Genomic DNA, 14,504 nt, shown 5'->3' with positions numbered 1-14,504 from the left:
CTCATAATCCAGCCGCCACTCTACAGGGGGACAGATTGCACCTTACACTAGCGATGAGGAGCCTATGCCCCTCCAGATATTGTTGGTTCCCCATTCCCTTCAGCCCTAGCCAGCATGGTCATTGATTAGAGATGATGGGAGTTGTAGTCCAACGGCATCCTCATCCTTGCCCTCCACAATACAGTCCCAATCTGACCCAAAAGCTCATGGAGATATTCATTTGGGAAGTAAGCTGGCATGCAGAGGGCCGCATAAATCAGCGACCTGGGCTTCAAAGCCAGGGCACACTATCAGCAGATCGAACAGCACACAAAGAATAGGCGTGAGGCTTGTGAAAGCATACTACAACTACAGATTTATTAATCATAACTCAGGACAAAGAAACATGTTGTCTCTCTCTCTTCGTCTTCTCAGAGAGACAGGGAAAAGCAAAAGGAATACACACAACGGAAGTTCCCAGCAAGCTGTGCTGGAATGTAAACAGACATGTGACACGCAACAGTTCCACACGTCTGCTCCTTAAGGTGGAATGGAAATTCTCAAAACTCACCACTGTCGTGGCCACTGGAACTCTCTGCTTGCTTAGCTCCACAGCAAGGTAGGGAACTGCCTCATACTGAGTAAGACCGTTGCTCCAGCTAGCTTAGTATCATCTACACTGACTGGCAGTGACTCTTCTGGATTTCAGACAGGCATCATAATGTTCATAAGAAGAGTCTGCCGATGGCACCATGTCATGGACTGGTAGGATGCAGAGGAGTGGTGGGAGGAACCAGATGAGGCACCCCCAAGGGAACAAGGCTGGGAGTCTAGGGAGTGGTAGTGGGATAATGATTAGTCAGAAAATTGCAATGAATGGTTTTTCAAAATGAGAAATGCACATTTCAAAGGATAGCTGTGTTTCTGTTTGCGTGTTATTTCAGAAAAGGAAAATTAGGTAGGTTCATCCCTAGTATGGCATCATCATCATCATCATCATCATCATAGTTTATTATTTATACCCCACCCATCTGGCTGGGTTTCCCCAGCCACTCTTGGTGACTCCCGGCCGAATAATAATAATAATAATAATAATAATAATAAAGTGATAAAACATCAAACATCAAAAACTTCCTTAAACAGGGCTGCCTTCAGATGTCTTCTAAAAGTCAGATAGTTGTTTATTTCCTTGACATCTGGTGGGAGGGTGTTCCACAGGGCAGGCGCCATTATCGAGAAGGCCACTGCCTGGTTCCCTGTAACTTCACTTCTCACAGTGAGGGAACCGCCAGAAGGCCCTCAGAGCTGGACCTCAGTGTCCGGGCTGAACGATAGGATGTGTGTGTGTGTGTGTGTGTGTGTGTGTGTGTGTGTGTATGCGTGCGCGCGTATGTGTGCATGTGCACGCACGCATGTTGGGTGAGCCACACAATCATTTCAAAGCATGGCGGTCAGCATTTCAAGAGAAATATATATTCCGTACTGATTTCCAGCTGCTTCTGCCACATGCCTAAACTGTAGTGCACCAAAACAACTCCATGTTGCCACAGCACATGCTCAGATCATCCAAGCATGGGTCACTGGCAGTAGAAGTCAGGCCAAGCTCCTCTTTTCCCTGTGGCTGTCCTGTAGGAGCAGTGTCATATGACTTGCCCTCGTGTAGTGTAATTTGTAAAGAAAAACATGGACAGCTGTTGGGAAATGATGGTGCCTCTTTTTAAAAAAACAAAACAATAGCTTTGATCCAAGTGTCACCCGGGTGCACAAAAGCACATGCAGCTCCCCAGCCCAAGGCCTTGGCACATCTGCCAGAGCTCAGCTGAATCAATCTCAGATATTTAGGCTTCAATACAGTCCCTTGAGATGATTTGCCGCTTCATCTGCTGGCATTACATGAGTTTCAAAGGGCAAGGACCTTGATGTTCCTTTGTTATTATCTGGATTTAAGAGGTCAGCGTGAGGTCTTTGTGACTCTTAATGCCTTTAATACGGAACGGTTGTCATCATGCCACAATCTGGGCAGAATCAAAGGGGCGCTGGAACAGAATCTTGGCATTTATTTTTCATGACTCCGCTTTGCCAGGGAACCCTCAGGTTGGGCGTTGAAGGGGAGCAGTTTTGCACCCAACACCTCAGGAGGATGACAGAATGAAGAGCGACTTGCAGTACAGCCACATGCAGAGTCTTTAAAATCAGAGATGCACCTCCCTTCTCTCCCTTTGGTTTGTATGGAAACAGTGTGTGGATTCAAGTAGTTGTCTGTTACTGGGACTGCATGGAAATATTTTACCTCACGTGTGTGGCAGCAGTGGCAGGGGGAATCGGCATCAGGTGTGGGGAATCTTTAGTTCTCCTGAGGTAGTCCAAGTCCTATTAACCTTAGGAAGTATGGCAAGTGGCCAGGGATGACGGTTGTTGTAGTTCAGCAATATCGGAAGGGCTAAAGATTCTGTGCTGGTTCAGGGGAAGAAAACAGAAATCAACATTTGGCGAGCATCATGTGACATCTTTTCAGGGAAAGGGAGGCTTCCTCAGACCTGAACTTTCAGTGCCATGAGGCTAGGAGGAATAAGAGCAGGGCCTTACCTTGAGGTCCATCAACTCATCCATACAAACCCAACAAGATTCATGGAGTTTTAATAAGGCTGGTCCTACCATTAGACAGTGAAACAGCTACCTCAGGCGGTGGATTATGGCTGTCATGAGAAGGCAGCAAATCATTAGTTTGTTTTGTTATTATTGTATTTTCTACTGCTACGGAGGAGGCTTTTCTGCATGTAGGACTTGTTTTTTGCTCCAGGTGTTACTAGCCCTGGGCACCTTGGTTTAGAAGGGAAAGGGGCACAGCTAGCTGCTCTGCCTCTGGTACCAAAATGTTTTGGGCTAGCCATGGGTGTTGATGAGACTAAGGGCTCTATTCACCTAAATCATTGTACTAACACAATGGGTCTCTCCCCACACTCTTCTATCCCCACACCATTCCCAAATTTGCTCCAAAGGGTCAAGATAACCCTCTGAATAGTTTGTGGTGGGGGGAAGAGGGGAAAGGGTTCTGTCAAGCAATCTCCTTTGTGTTACAATGAATACAACCCTAAACTTTCCTCTGCACATAAATGTGGGACTACGGGTAGGAGGAATAGCAGGCATAGGCCCTGGAGCTCACCCCAAAAATGCTGAGAAAGAAGGACAAATATGCCTCACACTGGACACCCAACACTGGAGGGCAGGGAGTGGAAAGAGAACCCCAGAAAAGTTGTTGCTCATTTTTAATCCCCCAAAGACTTGAGTCTTATCTCTTCATTTGGGGTGTTGCAAGTATTATCGACTCTTTTCATTTATAGAGGTACCTCAGGTTAAAAACTTAATTCATTCTGGAGGTCCATTCTTAAGCGGAAACTGTTCTTAACCTGAGGTATCACTTTAGCTAATGGGGCCTCCCGCTGCTGCACGATTTCTGTTCTCATCGTGAAGCAAAGTTCTTAATCTGAGGTACTATTTGGGTTAGCAGAGTCTGTAACCTGAAGCGTCTGTAGCCCAAGGTACAACTGTAAAGCTAGCAGGCTGCTCTCCTTGGAATGGTTGTGCCACAAAATGGCTATGTAAACACTGGTGATAACATTAAGAACTTTATTTGCTACTTTCCAACAAGCCATATTGCTGCTCGGAAAACAACCTCCAGTCCTCTTCAGAGACCAGCTCAATGGCTTTGCGGTCAGAAGAAACAAGAAAGGTGGCAGACCATGACCTCACTTAGTCATTTGAGTTTTGTCAAATCACATAGTCGATGTCTAATCAACTAACCTTGTTGTTTACCACTTCCACAGGAGTTTATCAGTACAAAGAACAGGTGCTTTCTTGTTAGTATGTCTTATTTATAACTTGCCTTAGCCATAGGCATTGCATGAAAAGGGTTCTGGGTTCAATTCCCAGCATCTCCAAGTAGGAGCATTGCGGCCAATCATTGTAGATAATTCTGAGCAACATACACCTATGTTCAGATTCAGTGACCTGATCCAGCATAAGGTGGCTTGCTAGGCTGTAAAATATAAAACATAGAGAGGTATTCAATGCCACACTGTGTTGATCATTCCATCACAGTATGCCAGATGGAATCAATCCCCCTTTCCTGTTCTTTCCACCTTCCCTGAACCAATTCATTCACATGCCATAGTCAAAAATGCAGCATTTTGCCACAAGTGAATATTCAGAAATACAATACTTGGCCTATTGCAGCTTCAGCAAAGTTAGGTGCGAATATCTAGTACCATTTTCAATATTCCAAGCACATGTCTGTGTTTATATTTTCACTGAGTAATCCCTAAACTGGCATTCTCCCTCTCATCCCTTGCCTTCGAAGACAGATTGGACAGTGCTAATCCAAAATTTATGATCCACAAACTCAAGTTATACTTACTTCAAATTACTAGTTCTTCAGGCAGAAGATTACAGTCAAAAAATGGCTCACTGGAGTTTCAGTGCCTATTGAAGAAGTTTTAATTCAGACAAGCCTTCCCAGAGGATTGATCCTAGCTATCTCTACTGTCAGTTTTACAGTAAATCAGAACTGTATCTTATATTGTATTAGGAACATAGGAAGCTGGCTTATACTGCTTAGCATTACCTACACTGACTGGCAGCAGCTGTTTAGGATTTCTCTCCCAATCCTATCTGAAGATGTTGGGGATTGAATCTGAGTCTTCCTAAATGCAAAGCAAATACTCTACTATTGAGACCCTCCCCATAATATATTCTTATCATTGTGTATATTTTGATTCAGGATTTTTTAAATTGCTTTTAATTTTTTTAATAAGAATTAATATTTTTTCTGAATAATGATAAGATACGGTGAGAACAAAGAAAAATACTATGACATTTGTTTCTTTAAAAGAGTGATTAGGTAAAGGTAAAGGGACCCCTGACCATTAGGTCCAGTAGTGACCGGCTCTGGGGCTGCGGCGCTCATCTCGCTTTATTGGCTGAGGGAGCCGGCGTACAGCTTCCGGGTCATGTGGCCAGCATGACTAAGCCACTTCTGGCGAACCAGAGCAGCACACGGAAATGCTGTTTACCTTCCTGCCAGAGTGGTACCTATTTATCTACTTGCACTTCGACGTGCTTTTGAACTGCTAGGTTGGCAGCAACGGGAGCTCACCATGTCACGTGGATTCGAACCGCTAACCTTCTGATCAGCAAGTCCTAGGCTCTGTGGTTTAACCCAAAACTGTACAATTAGAGAGAGAAATTCAGAGCATATATTGGGGTGTGGGGAATCATCGCTTTCTAATTTCATCTCCTTTGATTTCTGGATCTGTTTGAAGTGGGTAGATTGAAGCTTTGTGGCTGGCAAAATTAAGAGAGCTTCCAGAATGGTTGGCTTGCATGTGCTCATGTTCAAGAGCAGAATATTATGAGTCTCACTTTTGGGGGAAAGAATAATTAGGCTCATGTGCTACGAAGCCAAAGTGAGCATGGATGGTAAAGCAGGATGAGAGGTGATGGGGCAATCTCTAAATCACACAGGGATAACTAGGGCTGGGGATAGAAGGAAGCTAAAATAAGGACAGATCCCTCTGTTCCGGAAAGTAGGAAATTATTTCTAACATTACTGTGAAATCCTCCCCCCCCCCCAACATTTTTTGTTAACTAATGCTTGGAGAAGCTTCTCTCCTAATTGATCCATCAATAAACATTGTGTTCCAAATGCATCTATAGGGACTGAGCTAGAAGGGGAGCCAGAAGCTGCTTAATTAACCTGAAAAGGGGATAAGGATGCTTTCCCAGTATCAAAGCCTGCAGTTCATTACTGTCTGCCATGATAGGAATCCTGAGTATAACTCAAACCAGCCATATCAGCATGTATATGCAAACACCAGAAGCAATTTGGAAATGTTTCAAATACTGTGATGAACCTGGCTTGGCCTGCTTGACATTGCAAGCTCCCATCTTAAAAGAAAGAGACGCCATCTTGACAGCCCAGGCTGTCTATCACTGCTGTGAGGAGAAGCTGGCTTTGGAGGGAAACTGCTCAGGTTGTATTTACTATACTAGAGGGCTCGACTGAAATATTAATCAGTTTATTACTAAGGAAATTTGGGGGTGCCTCAGCTGGGCTGCACAATGTCTTTTGACACTGCTTACCTCTTGATGTATGACACTGCTTTCCCAGTAGTGATGTATGGAAGTGAGAGCTGGACCATAAAGAAGGCTGATCACTGAAGAATTGATGCTTTTGAATTATGGTGCTGGAGGAGACTCTTGAGAGTCCCATGGACTGCAAGAAGATAAAACCTATCCATTCTTAAGGAAATCAGCCCTGAGTGCTCACTGGAAGGACAGATCGTGGAGCTCATGAGAAGAGAAAACTCCCTGGAAAAGACCCTGATGTTGGGAAAGATGGAGGGCACAAGGAGAAGGGGACGACAGAGGATGAGATGGTTGGATAGTGTTCTCGAAGCTACCAGCATGAGTCTGACCAAAATGCAGGAGGCAGTGGAAGACAGGAGTGCCTGGCGTGCTCTGGTCCATGAGGTCATGAAGAGTCGGACACGACTAAATGACTAAACAACAACAACAACAACAACAACAACAACAACAACAACAACAACCTCTTGAAAGCTTGTAAGAAATCACACATGGGAAGCTGCCTCAGACCAGCTCAGAATATTTGTCTGCCAAGCCCAATGTTGTGTACTCTGACTGGCAGCCACTCTCCAGGAATCAAGAAGAAGTCTGTCACATAGAATTCATAGAATCACAGAGCTGGAAGGGACCCTGAGCATCTTCTAGTAGTCCAAGCCCTGCAATGCAGGAATATGAAGTTATCCCATACTTGGGATAACCGTGTTGTTATCAGCCCCATGCTCCAACCAATCTGATCATTTTAACAGGGGATGCCAGGAATGGAATCGGGCACCTTCAACACACAAAATATCTTCTCTACCACTGAGCTCCAGGGAAGTATTCAGCTGAGCAGAATTGTGCCTGCTCTCCTTATCCGGTAACTGGACCTTCTTTTCTTAAACTGGAAGTGTCAGGCACTGAACCTGAGACCTTCTTTTTGCAAAGGGTTTGCTCTGCCAATGAATTGTGTTGTCTCTCCATCTGATTGGTTCATGTCCCAAAGGAGGCTTAAGAGAGAGGCAATGTATGCTCTTGGGGAGAAGGCAATGAAGTGGGGAAAGAATCAAATGGATCAATGAGCATGCACCGTATTTTTCGCTCTATAGGACGCACCAGACCACAATATGCACCTAGTTTTTGGAGGAGGAAAACAAGAAAAAAAATATTCTGAGTCTCAGAAGCCAGAACAGCAAGAGGGATTGCTGCGCAGTGAAAGCAGCAATCCCTCTTGCTGTTGTGGCTTCTGCAATAGCTGCGCAGACTGCATCCACTCCATAAGACGCACATACATTTCCCCTTACTTTTTAGGAGGGAAAAAGTGAGTCTTATAAAGCAAAAAATACGGTACTCAAAGTGTGGGTGGAGGAGAATACACATTGGCTCATCACTGTGCTTTGTCTCTAATTGTTTATAGCCATGGTGTCAAATGCATCATGAGGGAGCATTAGCAGTCGGGGGTGGGGGGTGGGCATTAGCTCTGTGCTCAAATCTGCTCCCAATTTTCCCAGGTGTTTTCTTCCTTTGCAAAACCAACTTCCCCTTTCAAGACTCATTCTCTGGGCACTTGGTAATTCCTTACAGTCTGGGCCAAGGTGGGAGTTTTGACCGTAACTTATTGTGGCCAAAGGTAGTGTTTTTGTGTTTTACTGTTCAGTAAATATTTCTCCAGCATTCTGGTCTACTCAGAAGCACTTCAATATCAGGGGATTTTGCTGGGGCTTCCCACCTATTTGCACCAGCATTAGTTTGCTAGGATGGCTCCAGATATCAAGGTATTAAGAAATTGGGGGAGGGGTCCCTTGCCAGCTGTGTTACAGGGGAGGGGAAGCCTTTTGTTATTTCAAACTTCTGAGCAGCTAAAGATAGTTCATTTCCCTCGGAAGAAAAGCAAACAAAAGGAGGCAATCAGATCTGCATTTGCTTTCACGGTGTATCCCCTATTGGTGATGAAATCCAGCCATGAATCTGAAATTAAGACACTCCCCAAAACACACACACACACAAAACAAAAGCAACAACAACAAAAGGTTGGCACCAGAGCCAACATTTAATATCCTGAAATGAATCCAAATTGTTACCTCCATTCCTTGCTGCTCTTTCTTCCTCCCTTCTAAGTTTTTTGTCCTGATTGGCACACAGCCAGGAAATGGGCATTAAACATTTCCAGCCAGCCGCTGCTAATGTGCATTGGAACAAGACCTCCTTGATGGAGAAGGCTGCCTAGATAAATGAGTGCAAGAAACCAGCTCTTGCTAGGGTGGGGAGTGTGCTTTCAAGGTTCTCTTTATTGGGAAGACTCCACACAAATCAACTGGCAGTCCAGTAGGGATTTTTCCACTTGGCAAATTGGCACCAGCCATTTGGATTTCGCCTACCTTGTAGCAATCGTCACAACTTTGTAAGGTTAGGCGTTGAGTAAGTCTTGTTTATGGGAGGGGAGGTTGTTGCCTCCGCCTGCCCCTCCTCGTTAAGGGTATCCCATTAATTGGATCTGGGGGTGTGGATCCTGTCCAAAACCTGGGCGTGAGCTAAGGCCATGCCATGACCCTATCGGAGACCCTGGGGGTGCCCTATTATATCATAGGGCTCCCCCTACCGGTGATTTAACCTTATGAGACTCTCTGCAGATGGGCAGGAGCCAGGATATAGTCTGGATGCCTAAGCCAAACCACTCACATCTGTAACCAATAAAGTTGTGGCCTATTTTATCCCATTAACCTCCTAAACATTTGTGTCTGTGTGTTTATTATCTAAGGGAATTGCAGGGCCTGGGGCTTCGCCATGCAATCCAGAGATGGTAGAATGCATTGATCACTTTGGAAGGCAAGGGGGATTATCATTTTGGAAGGAAGGAAGGAAGGAAGGAAGGAAGCCACACAACTCCCTACAAGTAGACAACTAGCAGAGGACTATCTAGAACCCTTTCTTTTGTGTTACAGTGGTACCTCGGGTTACATACGCTTCAGGTTACATGCACTTCGGGTTACAGACTCCGCTAACCCAGAAATAGTACCTCGGGTTAAGAACTTTGTTTTAGGATGAGAACAGAAATCATGCTCCGGCGGCACGGCGGCAGCGGGAGGCCCCATTAGCTAAAGTGGTGCTTCAGGTTAAGAACAGTTTCAGGTTAAGAACCCAAGGTACCACTGTACTTTCTTCTGGCAGAAAGCTTTTCACAAGAGAGTGCAAATGTAAATGTATAATGGAAACCCTGCCTGGAATATTGAAAGTTAGCTTACGAAGAATCACACCATTGGTTCATCTGGCCCAGCATTGTCAGGAATCAGGAACAGGAAACCCCCTTTTAGCACGAGGACCTCATTCCCTCAGGATTAATCTTCTGGGGATCATGTACCAGTCAGCCCAATGCAACGTACACAAACTCTTTCCATTGCTCTCTCTAATGCATACACAGAAATAGAGAGAAGGGGCGGAAGGGAGATTCATACCCTCTCACACACTCCACAGCAGCAATTAGGCTTGGGGAAAAAGCACTTGAAATATTTTCAAGCCTAATTGGCAGGAGGAGGTGATCATCATGAAACTCACAGCACACAGAGAGGGTTATTGCTCCCTTTCCCAGGCAAGTCACCTCAAAGGATGCCTCCCTCCCTGGCAATTAGGCTGGAAAACAGCCTCCCACCAACTTTTGTTAAATGCAGAACAGATAATAGAAATGTGACCAATGTTGTGTTTGGCTTCAAACTTTGTAGATTGTGTCGGATGCCTTTGTACAGAAAAGCGACTTATCCTTCCCCCCGTTTCCAATCTTCAAGCTGTCAGGGTCATTGCTTATGTGTAACATTAGGTAAAGGTAAAGGGGCCCCTGACCATTAGGTCCAGTCATGACCGACTCTGGGGTTGCGGCGCTCATCTCTCTTTACTGGCCGAGGGAGCCGGCGTACAGCTTCCGGGTCATGTGGCCAGCATGACTAAGCCACTTCTGGAGAACCAGAGCAGCACACGGAAATGCCATTTACCTTCCCGCCGGAGCGGTACCTATTTATCTACTTGCACTTTGACATACTTTTGAACTGCTAGGTTGGCAGGAGCAGGGACCGAGCAACGGGAGCTCACCCTGTTGCAGGGATTCAAACCGCCGACCTTCTGATCAGCAAGCCCTAGTTTCTGTGGTTTAACCCACAGCACCACCCACATTAGTAATGTGTAATTAGTAATATCTGTAACATTAGTAATAACCAAAGTAGTAACAAAAGTAGCATCACTCTGCCCTTTATCGTAAAATTCCCTAACAGTCGCTCATCTGATTCCCCCATTCCCCTGCCTACCATCACTACGTTGTCACGGGATAGTAACTGAGCATTGGAGACGAGAATTAAGGGGTGGGGCAGGAAATGGAATGGAACCCTCAACAGAAGCATTCCATGCTGCACCATTTTGTTGCAGAACCCCACCTGTGCCATCACATTTTATTCCAAATTAAATGATAACAAGAACCAAACCAGGGATTAGCTAACACAGATTAAAACCCTCATTCTGCCCTTAAAGTGGTGACGACAAGAATTGGTACATTCTTTCGGCATTCTTAAAACCACTGTGGTTCTGCAAAAGCAACACCCGCTTGGTGTTTCAGTCGAGGAAAAGGCGAGTGGCTCCATTTCCTTGTGTTTGCGTTCGCAGAGGTGGTTCAAGGACAGCTGCAGAATGAATGTTCAGCTATGTCCAAATGAGCTCCGTGTAAGAATGACTGGGTACTGCCAGGAGGTTTGTACCCTTCAGATTTGTAGAGACAGATATTTCATTCTGTTAGCAACCAAGTTGCTTAGGTCAGCTGGGTCTACAAGTGCTTTGGAAAGAAGGAAAAGAAAGAACGATTGCATAAACTTAGGGATGGAATATATCAGTTTATTTCTCTTCTGTGTCAGTTTCATACGCATTCAAAAATAAATACCTTTCCATTCCATTCACCACAGTTTATTTATTAACCCCATTCTGCCTAAATTGCATTTAAGTTCTATGCAATTTTATGCACACTATTCCCTAATACACACATTCTGTACAAATTCTGTAAGCATATGCCCCTAAAATACAGATTTCTGTAGGCATCACAAACTACATAGGTGTTTAGCCATTGTTAGCTATTTTCTCATCAGCTCATAGGTCCAGAAACTGTGAATTAGCTTGGCTGGCACTGAAAAACAATTTTTTCTACATCCTTACATTGCTTTCAAAAGGTGTTGTGTACCTCTGTTGAGATCTGGGCCTCAGGCACGATTAGTAATCAGAGAGCAATCTCTTATTCTTCTTAAATTATTGTACAGAGTAGGACAATAAGACAGCTGTGAAGTTCATAGCCGAGGGATATTTTGGGCTAAGACATGAGGGTTATTCTATTGCAGTTGTCACTTTAAGCCTTTGAGCATGTACTCAGCTCCCAGTTACGGCTAGCGACTGCGAGTAAATCAAGTGTTCTTGTCATCTGAACAGTGTCTGCTCAAATAGCTTCTCAATCAATCATCCTTCACATTGGAAACTCCAGGGCAACACTTCCCCCCCCCTCTCTGAGCCAACCAATCAAACTCACTTGGCCAACAAGCTGTAGGAGAAACAAATCATGAAGTCAATTATAATTCCAATAAATGTCATTGGTATCCAAGCCGTCTTGACAAAGCATCTTCCGAACAAGAACTGCAGGAGAGCAGTTCCTGTTTTAAAGGGATCGATAGTCTTGCCAATGCTTCTGCAAAACATCTGGACATCCAAGCATCTACAGATGCACAGATGTGAAATTTGTACTTTCAACTCAGGCTATGGACACATTTTACATTTAAAGCACTCCCCTACAAAAAACCTGGGAACTGTAGTTTTCTACTTAAAAAGCTACAATTCTAAGCACCTCTAACAGACTACAGTTCCCAGGAGATTTTGGGTGTGTGTGTTTAAATGCACTTTGAATTCATTTATTCTGCATTCCTTCCCTCTGAACCTCACAAGGCACCATGAATTATTTGCTTTTGGTGCCTCTTGGAAACATACCCTTTTGCCTTAAGGTTGAATTTGATACCTCTATGTTCTCACAGACTTCTGCTGCTTCATTTTTTCGATTATGTTTTTTGTGATAAACATATTTCAGGTTACGTTGTATATTGTTCAATACTTGTAAGTGGTCTATATTTTAAAACAAAAACAAAAGCCTCTATTTACTAGAGAAAGCCTCTTTCCCCCTTTTTCCTTTTTGGAGGGGACACCTGTCCCTAGTAAAACACCAAATCAAAGTCAGCATATTCTCTGGACCGATATTTATTTTCAAAATGTTGTTAGTGTGTGTGACCATATGGGATGATCAAGGATCCCTTCTGCTCACTCACAAGATGCACTGCACTTCTTCAATATTAATGCCAAATTCTTGGAATGGAAACTCATGACACGGTTCTCTGAGCATTCGATTTAATACTGTTATAGGTTCTGGGTGCCAGAGCATGTGGGTGTAAGTCACTCATAACTCTTGACTTTAGTAAAAGTTAGAATTAATCAAGGTTGGACTAAACTGTGCTGAACACAGAAACCCCTGGATTCAGCTTATGCTAGCGAGCCAGGCCAGCTTGGCAGAACTAACTGAGTGGGGATCATTGGAGGAACAAGGCTCCTGCTGGTGTGGGGCCCCTCCTGCAGCTGTGTGTTAGTGGGCAGTGTGGCATTTGCCCGTTCATTTAGAAAATGTTTGAACAGGGGGTAGAGATAGGGTTAAAAATATAGACCAATAGGAAAGCCGGAGGCAGAGCCTACCTGTGTATAAAAGGGCTTAGCCCGAGGTTTGAGTTGTTGGGAATTGTTGGTGGGTAGTTGGTTGGTTTTAGTGGGTTGGCTGGTTGGGAAAGGCAGTTGGAGAAGCAGCTGGCAGGCAGTTGGAAATAGAGAGGGCAGTAGGTTCTTGAGTGAGGGGAGGTAGAAGAGATAGAGAGAGGAAAATAAGACTAAGAAAGTAAAGAGTAACAATGTTTGGAATGCCGGAAAAGTTTGTTTGTGTCTGAAATAAAATACACTCTTCTTTATTAATTGAGAACCTGACTGAGGCTGAAGTGATTTTACCGGGGATGACCTGGTTGGTGGCAGCGGATTAGTGGTGTAGGGGTCAATAGTCCATGAGACGACTGTGGGCTCCGTACAAACGCCACAGTCAGAGACAAGAAGAGTTTAGGATTTCTGGTTTGGATGACATAGGATGGAGGGAAATGGTTTCACTAGGTTAGCAGCAGCAAGGAGGAAGAAGAGGCAGAATATGATGTGGGCTGATGGTAGCAGGCTGTAACAAGGGGGAGGGATGGAGGATTTCTGTCTTTAGATCCAAGCCTGCTGCACCTGTGGGAGATGTAAGGGACTCTCTGTATGGTATGTAATGCTGGGATTTTCCTCCATCTAGACTCAGGTTGTATAGATGCGCAAATAAACCATATATCATAAAGACACCACAGTCTTTGCTGTGCCTTATTTCCAAAGGAAACACAGACCCTGGGTAAGTGCCTAGACTCCTAAAATTTCACACCACTTGGAGATTGGGGTGGCAGGCAACATAATGAAGGAGTGCAGTGCCAGGCTTTTTCTGTCTGCTATCCCTTTCCCCTCCACCAAAGACAAATAAAAATGATCACCATGAAAAGGATGTGATGTAAGAAGAATTTTACTGGATCAGGCCAATGACCCTTCTAATATAACACCCTGATCTCATAGTGGGCAACCAGATGCCCATGAAAAGACCAAAATCAGGACTTGACCACAAAGGCCATTGTACCCATTTGTAATTCCCAGCAAGTGACATTCATGATGCTTTTGACAGTGGAGGTAGGACCCAGGGGAGAGGCCTCCAAGCAATGATGGGGAAGTTTCAGCCACAATTGCAGCCCACCAGTTCTACAGACCCCCATAAAACAATGAAAGCCAGACACGGAATCCCAGCAAATTCACCATATGTTAATCTATTTTGCAAACTACACAAGCTTTTATCTCCTTTTCCTTTGCTGAGCTGCTAGGCCCATCACGACAACTGCTTTTGAGAGTGTTACAGAAAAACTAAAGGCCGAAAAGGAAAGCCAAATTAAAACTGCCTTGGTGCAGAGAGGCTGGTTTGGGACATTCCTTTAAAAATAGAACTATCCTGACAAATCCAGTTATGCTGACAGCCCTTCTTGAAAGCAGGTAAGATATCTGAACAAATTCTTTGTACTCTCTGTGAAGGTGGGGAGGGGGAGGAATTTCACTCTCTGCAGTCTCCTAAAATGAACCTTTGCTCACACATCTAAGCCAACTTGAATCTCATTAGGCTATTTACTTTTTGATGTACCTGCCTTGCTCAAAATCACAAATGGCATATAGATAACGCAGCATCTCCAGTTGTTTTATTTATAAAGGGAGCACATTTCCTGAATATCATGCTCTCCAATTAGGCA

The 14,504-nt window shown here is 44.4% G+C and overlaps 1 long non-coding RNA gene across 3 annotated transcripts; it reads right to left on the bottom strand.

Moving 5' to 3' along the window:
* Positions 1–271: 271 nt before the first annotated feature.
* LOC308458356 lies at positions 272–14,220 on the bottom strand. Of its 3 annotated transcripts, XR_013977266.1 has the most exons (6): positions 12,847–14,220; positions 9,339–10,906; positions 4,394–4,458; positions 2,566–4,015; positions 2,270–2,433; positions 272–809 (listed from the first exon to the last, which is right to left on the bottom strand). It is a non-coding gene; the product is annotated as an uncharacterized lncRNA (long non-coding RNA). The 3 variants fall into 3 exon arrangements; XR_013977267.1 differs by having other exon boundaries at positions 273–809; positions 2,270–4,015; XR_013977268.1 differs by lacking the exon at positions 4,394–4,458 and having other exon boundaries at positions 313–809; positions 2,270–2,675; positions 12,847–14,212.
* Positions 14,221–14,504: the final 284 nt, after the last annotated feature.

Source organism: Podarcis pityusensis (assembly GCF_964106645.2).
Source record: "Podarcis pityusensis genome assembly, chromosome: 11".
NCBI classification, from domain to species: Eukaryota; Metazoa; Chordata; class Lepidosauria; order Squamata; family Lacertidae; genus Podarcis; species Podarcis pityusensis.
The sequence above is the reverse complement of the archived record's forward strand: the minus strand, read 5'-3'. Positions and strand labels throughout refer to the sequence as shown.